Raw genomic sequence first — 10653 nt, forward strand, 5'->3', positions numbered from 1 at the left:
TTAGCTGTTTTGAAATTCATTAATTCTTCCAAACCTCTATAAAACAATAAACCACTGAACCACTGGAACAGAAAATCAAGTCTTCTGAGTTAATTTCAATATTCTGGTCCATCTTGGAATTACGGATTCATTTACCCTTGAAAAACTGCCTTTTATTTATTTTTTTATATTACTGCTGATTTCTTAAATAACTATGATATGCTGATAAATAACTATTACTGATACATAAATAACTAAAATGGCTTTGTATAAGGTAAGTTATTTGAAAGAAACCTTACTAGGATAGCTGTGACTATTTTTTTTAATACGGGAATTCCTTTTGTATCTCAGTTTTTGGAGTATGTTCTCAAATACTTTATAAAAGTATACAATTTAAAGTCTACTTATTCACCTTGCCCACATTTCAAGCACCTGTTATTGTCATATTTATTAAAAACAGGTTACCTCAAAATGGTGAAAATTTCTAAGTTATTGGCCCTATATGTGTGTTAGACCACATTTTTACTTTGGGTTTTCTCCCAATGATCAATAACATGATCTAGGTGATTGTATGATCACATTTCTGATATTCTTAAGATCTAAGTAAATAAGTTAAATACTGATATGCTACTTACACCATAGCAATATAATTATAGATGAATTATTGTAATATAATGAAATATCTTTCAATTGTATAACTTTTGGACCCTCAAATGTCTTACACTATAACACCCCAATTTCTGGCCTTTAATTAATTTATTTACCCCACACAAGAGTCCCCCTTTATTTGATACCTTTATCTGGCACTAAAATGAATGTAGCAGGCTCTAATAAAATTCAGAATTTAAATTCAAGTTATTATAAAACTCAAGGAATGGAAAAGTAATCATAAGATAACAGATGCATCAAATAAATAGTTTAAGTATAAACCATCCAAAGAAAATAGCTGCTACAGCTGCATAAAGGTTTTATTTGCTGTCTTGTTAAGTAACTCCAAATTGTGATATTCCTTAGAGAGAATGTTTCCCTTAAGGGTAATTATTTAAATTTTGTTTATATGGGGCAAAAGTATATTTTCAAGGAGGCAACATTTTTCATCTTAGAAACATTTGGTTAGTCTCATTTCAGTCCTCATCTTCAGCATTTCTTACCTTTGAGATTTCAAGATATTTCTTCTGAGCCCTTTTCTTTGTATGCCCAGCTCCCTGTTATGTAATTAGGTAATTGTGTTTCCCTTCCCCAAGGCAGTTGTCCACTTTTCAGTTCATGAATTTGTGAACTAAGCAGGTGCCAGTATTTTATATTTACCTACTATTACACCAAAAAGGTGTAAGACATTAAAGTGGCTCCCAAATACATCTGTCTTGGCTTCTTCATATTAGTGCAAAATAGGTACTGCTTATTGCCAGCTATCTCCTTTCCATTATTCCTTTGAGCACATGGTGAAAAGCTTGATACTTTGTATTTAGAAGGAGACTGGAATGAACAGACAGGATTCTTGGTAGTTATTCTTCAGGCTTAATTTTCCTGGTGTATTTCTGCTGGAATAGGTGGAAGGACATTTTGTAATATTTTTCTACTTAGAAACTTAGAAACTACTTAGATAACTGCTTAGGTTATCATAAAGAGTTGAATACTTCAGATCAGTCAAGTAGTATTCAATACAGCAACGTTTCTCCAGAGCACAGGAAAATGGGATAATACTTAACATGATGTGGTTTCCATTTAATCTTCTCCATTGCATAACATTTTTAATTTGTACAGTTATGTAAAATTTGTCTCTTCGCTAAAAAAAAAAAAAAAAAAATCCATTTTAATTCTTGTTCCTTCCCATAGGGAGCAGTTTTGATCTTTTAATTTATGTTTTGAAGTCCTCCTATGTTGAAAAAGCAGAATAAAACAGAAAGAACAACCCCCCAAAATGTCATGACTTAGAAAAGGACATTTAAGTTGTATGAGCAGAATACTACAGGTTTATTTCCTGGCATTTCTGCTTGTAGATAGATTGGAAAATCACTGTTTCTCTTGTTTTATTTGTTCTAAAATTCAGTAAGGTTGAGGAACTTGACATTCTTAACTGCAGTTTTATTTTTAACTTTGTGAGAGGCTGGAGAGTAAATGTGCACTGTTGTGTTGGAATGGATGTGCGATGATAATCCTCCTAAAAGACCTGTTGCTGTGGTAGACATTTGATTCTTCATAACAGTTTATTTTAGGTACTGTAGTGCTCTCCTATTCGCTCAAGTCATAAATACTGGTAAAAGGAGAGATTAAATGTACAATAATTCTCTTTCTTTTGATGGATAAGAAGGGGAATGTAAAGGTGCTACATCACATATAAAGTTAATACGTTAGTACTAAAATCTTGAAAAATACCCCTAAAACTTTACTGCATGAATTTTAAACAGGAAGAGGAAACCACATATACACATACTTGGAAGAATTTTGAAAAGACTGGCATTTTAATTTATAGCTTGTATACTTCTGTCTAAAATGGTAATGTATCCTTGGGTGTGGAACTGAAAACTTGTTGAAAATCATCTAAGCTGCAGTAATCTATGTAACTATGTAAATTGTTCCACGGCTTTGCATAAAGATAAGGCTTTGTCTTTCTAGAAAGTAAATGGAAGATAAAAAGATGAAAAACATAGTTTTTCCTCTGTTCTATGTGGACAATTAAAAGTATTGTCAAGCCACAACTCAAAGGAAAGCCATTCCTATCCACTGCCGTCTGTGTTGTCTTCATTCACTGCAGCATGTGTACTTTTCTTGTTTCTTTGTTTTCCAGTTGTATGACCACACACATTAATGTATCCCTACACTGGTGTTTCACTCACTACTTCTTAATACGTATTGACTAACATTTATAGGTTGGAATTAAGATCAGAGAAATAAAGACTCGATTGGGACAGAGAAAGATAAATTTGGGGATGAAAGTTATTTAGGAATAAGAAAATAATGATCCTATGTGAGAAAGTGAGGAACCTTACCACTCTGAGATACAAACATTTGGTATGAACATGGAGAGGGCTACTTTACAAAAATGCTATTTCAATGGCCTATAGATAAATATCTTTTAATTTGTCTATTGTGTGGATAAATGAACTTATTCAACATGTTATACACAAGCTTTGTAATGTAAGGTGGTGATTTTCTTCTGGGAGGCCCATTTGATAACATTTTCCTCTCTGTTTCTCTGCCTCCTCCCAAACTTTTCCTACTGCCTTCCACCCAGACCCCTGACATTCTATGGCCAAAGAGACCAGTCAAAATGGAGGACTAACACTACATAAGTAGTGATCATATTTTTAACATTTTTAATGCAGTATGATGTATAAAGTGCACAGATCTTAAGTGACAGCTCAATGAATTTTTACATATATATGCACCCATATAACCATCACCTGGATCAAGATGAGGCTCCCAGTCCATACTCAAACGTAGCCACTGTTCTGACTTCTGTCACTTCTGTCACTTCTGTTTTGCCTGTTCTTGACCTTCCTGTAAATGGAATTATACAGTCTGTAGTCTTCGTATCTGGTTTTATTTGATCATCATAATGTCTGTGAAATTCACGTATGTTGTTGCATGTAGCAATAACAATAGTTTGCTCTTTTGTATTACTCTGTAGTATTCCATCAAATAAGTATATTGTAATTGATCCATTCTACCATTGGTGGACACGTGGGTTGCGTATAATTTTTGGCTTTTATGTCTAAAGATGCCATGAACATTCCTGTACATATCTTTTAGTGCACACATGCACTCATTTCTCTTGGGTTTATACATAAGAATAAAACTACTAAATCATAGGATGGATGTATATTTAGCTGTAGAAGATATTGCCAAATAGTTTTCAATAGTGGTTGTACTAATTTAAACTCCCACCAACAATGTATGAGAGTTCCAGCTGCTCTATGTCCTCAAGCAGTACTTGGTACCATCAGCCTTATTAGTTTTAGCCATTCTGGCAAGTGTGTATTTCTTTGTGGTTTTATCCATTATGGTAAGTATGTATTTTGTTGTGGTTTTAATATGCATCTCTCTGAGAAGTAATGATATGTGGAATACCTTTTTATATCTTTATTAGCCATTTGGAAATTTTCACTTGTTAAGTGCCTGTTCAAGTCACTTGTTCATATTTATTGGGTTATCTGTCTTTTTCCTATTGATTTGCTGGGGTTCTTTATATTTTAATGATATGAGTTTTTGGTCTGATGTATTATTATAAACATCTTCTCTTTGGTTTGCTTTTCCACTTTCCAAATGGTGACCCTTGATGACCAGAAAGCACTAATTTTTATGAAGTCCAATATACCCATCTTTTCTTTTATTGCTAACAATTTTTGTGTCCGGTTTAATAAATCTTTGCCCCAATATTATGAAGATATTCTTAAATTCTTCTAAAAGCCTTGTTTTACCATTCACATTAGGCATACAATCCATCTAGCGCTGATATTTGTATATGGTGTGAGACAGTAGCCAAAGTTCATTTATTTCTGTAAGAGTATCCACTTGACCCAGGCCAATGTATTGAAAAGCTCAGTGCATTGCAGTTGGAATGTTTACAAAGTCTTCATACCTGATAATGAAAGACTTCTAACTTTGATCGTCTTCCAGATAGTCTTGGCTCTTCTTGACCCTTTGCATTTTCATACACATTTTAGAAACAGCTTGTCAGTTTCCTTGGGGGGTGGGTGCAGATATCCATTAGGGTTTAACTGGTATTGCATTGAAAATATACATCAATTTCAGGAGAATTTATATCTCCTCAATTTTGGGTTTTGCAATCATAGATGTGGTATATCCCTCTACTTACTTAGTCCTCTTGAATTTGTCTCAGCAATGTTTTAAGATTTACATGTAGTGATTAAATTTATTTCTGGATTTTTGATGTTTGTATTTTATTAGCTAATTCTTTTTTATTAGTAGTTAGAAATATAATTGATTTTTTATATTGCCTTTGCATCTAGTAACCTTACTAAATTCACTTCAATTATTATAATTCTGTAGATTCTTTTGTGTCTCTTCATTTATATGTACAACCGTATCTTCTGTAAATAATGATAGTTTCATTTCTCCCTTCCCAGTTTTTCTTTTCTTACCTTATTGAGTTCACTAGAACTTCTAGCAAAATGTTGAATAGAAGTGGTAACAATGGACCTCTTTGACTTGTTCCTGAGCTCAGAATAAGAATTCAGTATTTCACCATTCAATATGATGTTTGATATAAATTTTAAAATAGATACCATTTACCCACAATTTTTTACTCCTAGCTTTCTGAGAGTTTTTATTAAATAGTATTTCTATTAAGATGACCATGTGACTTTTCTCCTTTATCCTCTTATAGTGATAAATTACACTAATTGATTTTCAAATGTTGCATTCCTGGAATAAACCACATTTGGTCATGGTGTATTATTCATTTCATATATAATTGGATTCAGTGTGCTAATATTTTGCCTAAGATTTTTGAGTTGTCTTTTATTTGGGGTATCTAGTCCATTTACAGTTAATGTGATTACTGATTCCTGGTTTTAAATCTACCACCTCAGTTTGTTTTTTATTTGTCCCATTTCCTCTTTGTTCCTCTATTTCTCTTGTTCTGCTTTCTTTTGAATAAACCAAGTATTCTCTGTTACCCTTTTTTTCTCTAGTATTTTAGTTTGTTGGAGATTTTTTAAAAATTCATTTAGCAGTCGCCTTAGACTTACTTCTATCTGGGATTATTTTCCTTCTGCCTGGAGAACTCTATTTAGGATTTACTTTAGTGCCAAGTCTGCTATCAATGAATTATCTTAGTTTTTGTTTTTTGAAACTTTCTTTTGCCTTTATTTCCTTTTGTACCACATATATTGAGATAAAATTCATACAACATACTATTCACCCATTAAAAGTGTACAGCTCAATATTGCCTTTATTTTTGAAGGATATTTTTGTAGAATCTGTTGATGTTCTTCCTCAATGTTGGAAATTCTTAACCAATCATTCTTCGAATAATTATTTCCAATCCATTCTCTGTTTCCTCTTTTCTAGGAATCTTCCAAACCTTTCCACCATGTTCCATATATATCTTACAGTCTTTTCTGTGTTTTCCATCTTTGTTTCTCCCTCTACTTCGATCTGTGTAATATTCACTGACCTGTCTTCCAATTCAGTTATCTTTTTTTCTGCTGGATCTAATAACTATTAATTTTAATGTCACATATTGTATTTTGGGATCTAAAATATGCATTGACTCTCTTATAGACTCTAGGTCTCTGCTGAAATTCTTAGTCTTTTCCTCTATATTCTTGAACTTCTTAATCAAAGTAATTTTAAAGTTCTTGTCTGATAAATCCAGTGTCTGAATTACCAGCTATTGGTTGTTTCTACTGTCCATGTATATTTCCTCTTGTTTTTCAGTCATTTGGTTTTGTTTTTTAGGATGCCTAGTAAGTTTAGCTGAATACCATACATTGCATATTAAAAATTGTGGAGGCCCTGAATGATATCTTCCTCCTAAAATGGTTCTGTTTTCTTCCAGCAAGTACGTAGAGTATAGGCAGATCACCATAACCCCACTGAGGGTTGATTTTAGATTTTGTTAGGACTGGTTTCAGTTTTTCCCTTATTCCTGGCACATGGACTCTCTGGGTTCTCATTTGAAAAGCTGGGGTGTTTATTGGGGCCACTTCACCTTGGTGACCTTGAACTCCAGCCTCTCTCTCCTCAGCACCAAGAGTTTTGCTCATCTCCTTAGCCTCCCAGTTGCTGCTGTTTGCTGGGTTTCTGAAGGTCTCACCTTGTGCACATGGTTTAGGATTGGCAAATACTTCAAGAGGAAGTATTTCAGGCTCACTTTCCTGAGCTTTTCTACTCTCTGGGACTTTGTCCCTCATGTCCTAGCTACTTTGGTAGCCCAAACTCCAACCTTTGTTTCTTTTCTTTTAAATTATTTTTATTTATTTATTTTTGGCTGCATTGGGTCTTTGTTGCTGCGCGCAGGCTTTCTCTAGTTGTGGCAAGCAGGGGCTACTCTTCGTTGCGGTGCGCGGGCTTCTCACTGTGGTGACTTCTCTTATTGTGGAGCACAGGCTCTAGGCATGCAGGCTTCAGTAGTTGTGGCACGTCGGCTCAGTAGTTGTGGCTTGCAGGCTGTAGAGTGCAGGCTCAGTAGTTGTGGCGCACGAGCTTAGTTGCTCCACGGCATGTGGAATCTTCCCAGACCAGGGCTCGAACCCGTGTCCCCTGCATTGGCAGGTGGATTCTTAACCACTGCGCCACCAGGGAAGCCCCAACCTTTGTTTCTTCAACCAACTGGGATTGCTGCTTTATGCTAGGCTTTATTTCCTTGTGTAAATTTTTAGTGCCTCCAGAGAATGCAGAATGAATGTGGAGCTCACCCCAGTGTGCTTTCCTTCTTTCAGGGACTACAGCTCCTTAGGTTCTGCCTACATCGGTTTGCTCCCTGATGTCCATAAGCAGATGTTATGTATTTTATTTAGCTTTCATTGTTGTTTTCACTGGGAGAGTTACTTCCAATCACAAGCTACTCTACTATGGCCAAAGCAGAAATCTGGTAGTCATCATTTTTAATCACCGTTGTTATTTCCCCACAGTACCTTCTGGCAGTGAGAACTTGGTTGTCACAGGTTCACATTTATAAATTTGTTCCTTCATGCACTGAACAGTTTTTGAGCTCCTGCTTCAAGCCAGGTATTATTCTAGACACAGGTAATATAACAGTAAGTTAGATAAGATCTCTGCCTCTTGTTTTAAAGAAAGGCTACTAAATGGTTTCCGTCGTGCTTGTACTAATTAAAGACTTTTCTTATGTGTGGGTGAGAGAAAGACAGACTGAGACTAAGATTTTGGGGATGACAGCACCTTCCTATTTTATACAAATATTTTTAGCCTTTTATAAAGTTCTGCAGAGATTAACCCAGTTCACAGTTCACACACAATACACCAATATTTTTTCCACCTTTGGAAAGCTAAGACATTATGCTTAATTCCTTATCTATGAGTTTCTACATCATACAGACAAGATAAACATATGAAAAACTCACTTTGAAGCACAATTATATGACAATTTGAGTTGAAGCTCCAGGAACTAACTTATGGAGAACAAATTTAACTCTGAGACTAAATCTCTCCATGAGTGTCAACAAGAGTCTGATAAAGAATCAGCCTACTGTGGCTTCTCACTTTAACTTCAGTTTTCACATGCTACAGAGCACTTATTAAATGCTCTGAGATACTAAAAAATGGCTTGGTGTTCTCAGTCTTCCAGAACAGCTTAAATGTCACTGAGAAAAATATAACCTGGGTACATGTCACTGTTAAGATATTATGGTCAAATCAAAAATTTTACTCCCCTGTTCTTTGCTATTCTTTCCCACTTCAGAAACTCCATCCAATGGGTTATTTTCTATTCCAAAGACATATTCCAGAGACAATAATTTGTATTTCCCATTACAGTCCATTTTCATGTGATCAAAAGGCAGTCAAAGAACTAGAACATCATCATACATAGGAGGTCTGTAGAAACTAAAGTGCACTCAGAGGACAGATCAAGAATCTTCAGCACCTGCGGTTTAGTGTACTTGGAATTACGGCCCTTTCGGAGTGGTCTAAGAACAGGCAGTTAAAAGTGGAAGAAGCCAGGCACAAAAGGCCACATATTGTATAATTCCATTTACATGAAATGTTCAAAATAGGCATATCCATACAAACAGAAAGTAGATCAGTGGTTTCCAGGGGATGGTGGGAGGGGGAAATGGGGGAGTGACTACTTAATATGTATGGGTGATGAGGTTTGGGGATGATGAAATGTACTGGAATTAGATAGTGGTAATGGTTGCACACCATTGTGAATATACTAAAAACCACTGAACTGTACACTTAAAATGGTGAATTTTTTGTTATGTGAACGTTATCCTAAATTTTAAAAATTATTGTGGCCGCACCATGCCGCATGCGGAATCTTAGTTCCCTGACCAGGGATTGAACTCGTGTCACCTGCAGTGGAAGCAAGGAGTCTTAACCACTGGACTGCCAGGGAAGTCCCAAAGTTACCTTAATTTTTTAAAAAATCACACATATAAAAGAACTACCAACTAAAGAGCAAATAGTTATTTTGAGGAAGTCAGTCCTAACACCTTGCTATTCAGAGAATACTGTTCCCAGTTACTTCAGCAGCAACTCTGAAGCACAGTTGATATTATGTTTGGAAAATCTTCTCTTACACACAGAAATTGAGTTCTTGGGGACAAAGTGAATGTGTTTCTTGCAGATAGCATCAAAGAAAGACCCAGCCTAACAGAGAGAGGGCACCTCCTTTGAACCGTATTTTTTCCAGCGTAGGGTAATGTTTGGATAGCTATTAAATGTGCTCTATGTTTTAATGGTGATTACATCCAGCTTCTCATTACTGTACTTTTATCTCTGCTCTGAGGGTTAATCCCTCGCTTTTGGCCTTGTTGTCATAATGGGACCACAAGCCTCTTGTTTTACATACGTTTTTCTTTGATGAATGCTTTTCTCAAATCTCTCTAATCCTGCCTATGTTAACTTTCTCTCAGAAGCAGATTCATTTGTGCAGTGAAGTATTTTATTTAATCATGAAGTCATTTGGAGCAGTTATCTTTTTCTCAAACACCATACCATTGAAATACCAGAAAATTATGCTACTCATGACTTTGCCATTTTACTAAAAGTACAGTTGACCCTTGAACAACACTGGTTTGAACTGCTCGGGTCCACTTATACATGGATTTTTTTCAATAGTAAATGCTACAGTACTACACGATTCCCAGTTGCTTAAATCAGCAGATACGGAGGACCCTCATATAAGGAGGGCCGACCACAAGTTATATACAGATTTTTGACCACATGGAGGGTCGTCACCCCTAACCCCCATGTTGTTCAAAGGGTCTACTGTGATCAGAGGTTATATTGTCTCTCTTAACTCCACTGTATATTTTTAAAATAATTTTATCCTCAATAATTTATTTCTACTCAGCGAATGCAAAGGTTTTATCAACATAAGAGTGAAGTTATAAACCTTTTTTATTCACCGATTGAGACATCACATGAAACTTTTCTTTTGTCCTAGCAAAGATGAACTATTTTGAAGAAAATTAATTAGACTTTAGAAGTGTCAAAATGCTTTTATAGAAAATGCAAATAAAGTTGTTTCAAACCACAAGTTGTTTTACATAAAATCTTTATGAAAAGAATATATATTTCAGCACAATAAAATCAGTACTTTTTATAAATTTTGAATGGTAAATGTTTTGAAGGTATTTTTTAATAGTAACTATTAAAATTTTTTTTCTTAAAATATTTAGAATAAATCACACCTAAAATGTATGAAGTAGTATAAGTATTTTGTTGTATCATTAGTCTCATTGTATATATGTTTTAAAACAAGAATGGGCTGGGAAGATAAAGATTAATTTGTAATAAGTACACTATTATTTTACTGAGTGATTCTTTTAGATATTTGAGTAAAGCCTACTGACAAAGTAATCCAGATTTTTTTTTTAATTTCAGTGTCCTTGCTTTTGAGCCTAGTGTTGGCTTTCTAATGTCAGAATAAATCCTACTAACTGAAAAATTCAGAAATTTTTTCTAATGATAAATACATTCAGTGAAAAACTCGAGTCTTTTAAAATTCTAATTAGAGTT

Source organism: Balaenoptera borealis (assembly GCF_965194805.1).
Source record: "Balaenoptera borealis genome assembly, chromosome: 3".
Lineage (NCBI taxonomy): Eukaryota > Metazoa > Chordata > Mammalia > Artiodactyla > Balaenopteridae > Balaenoptera > Balaenoptera borealis.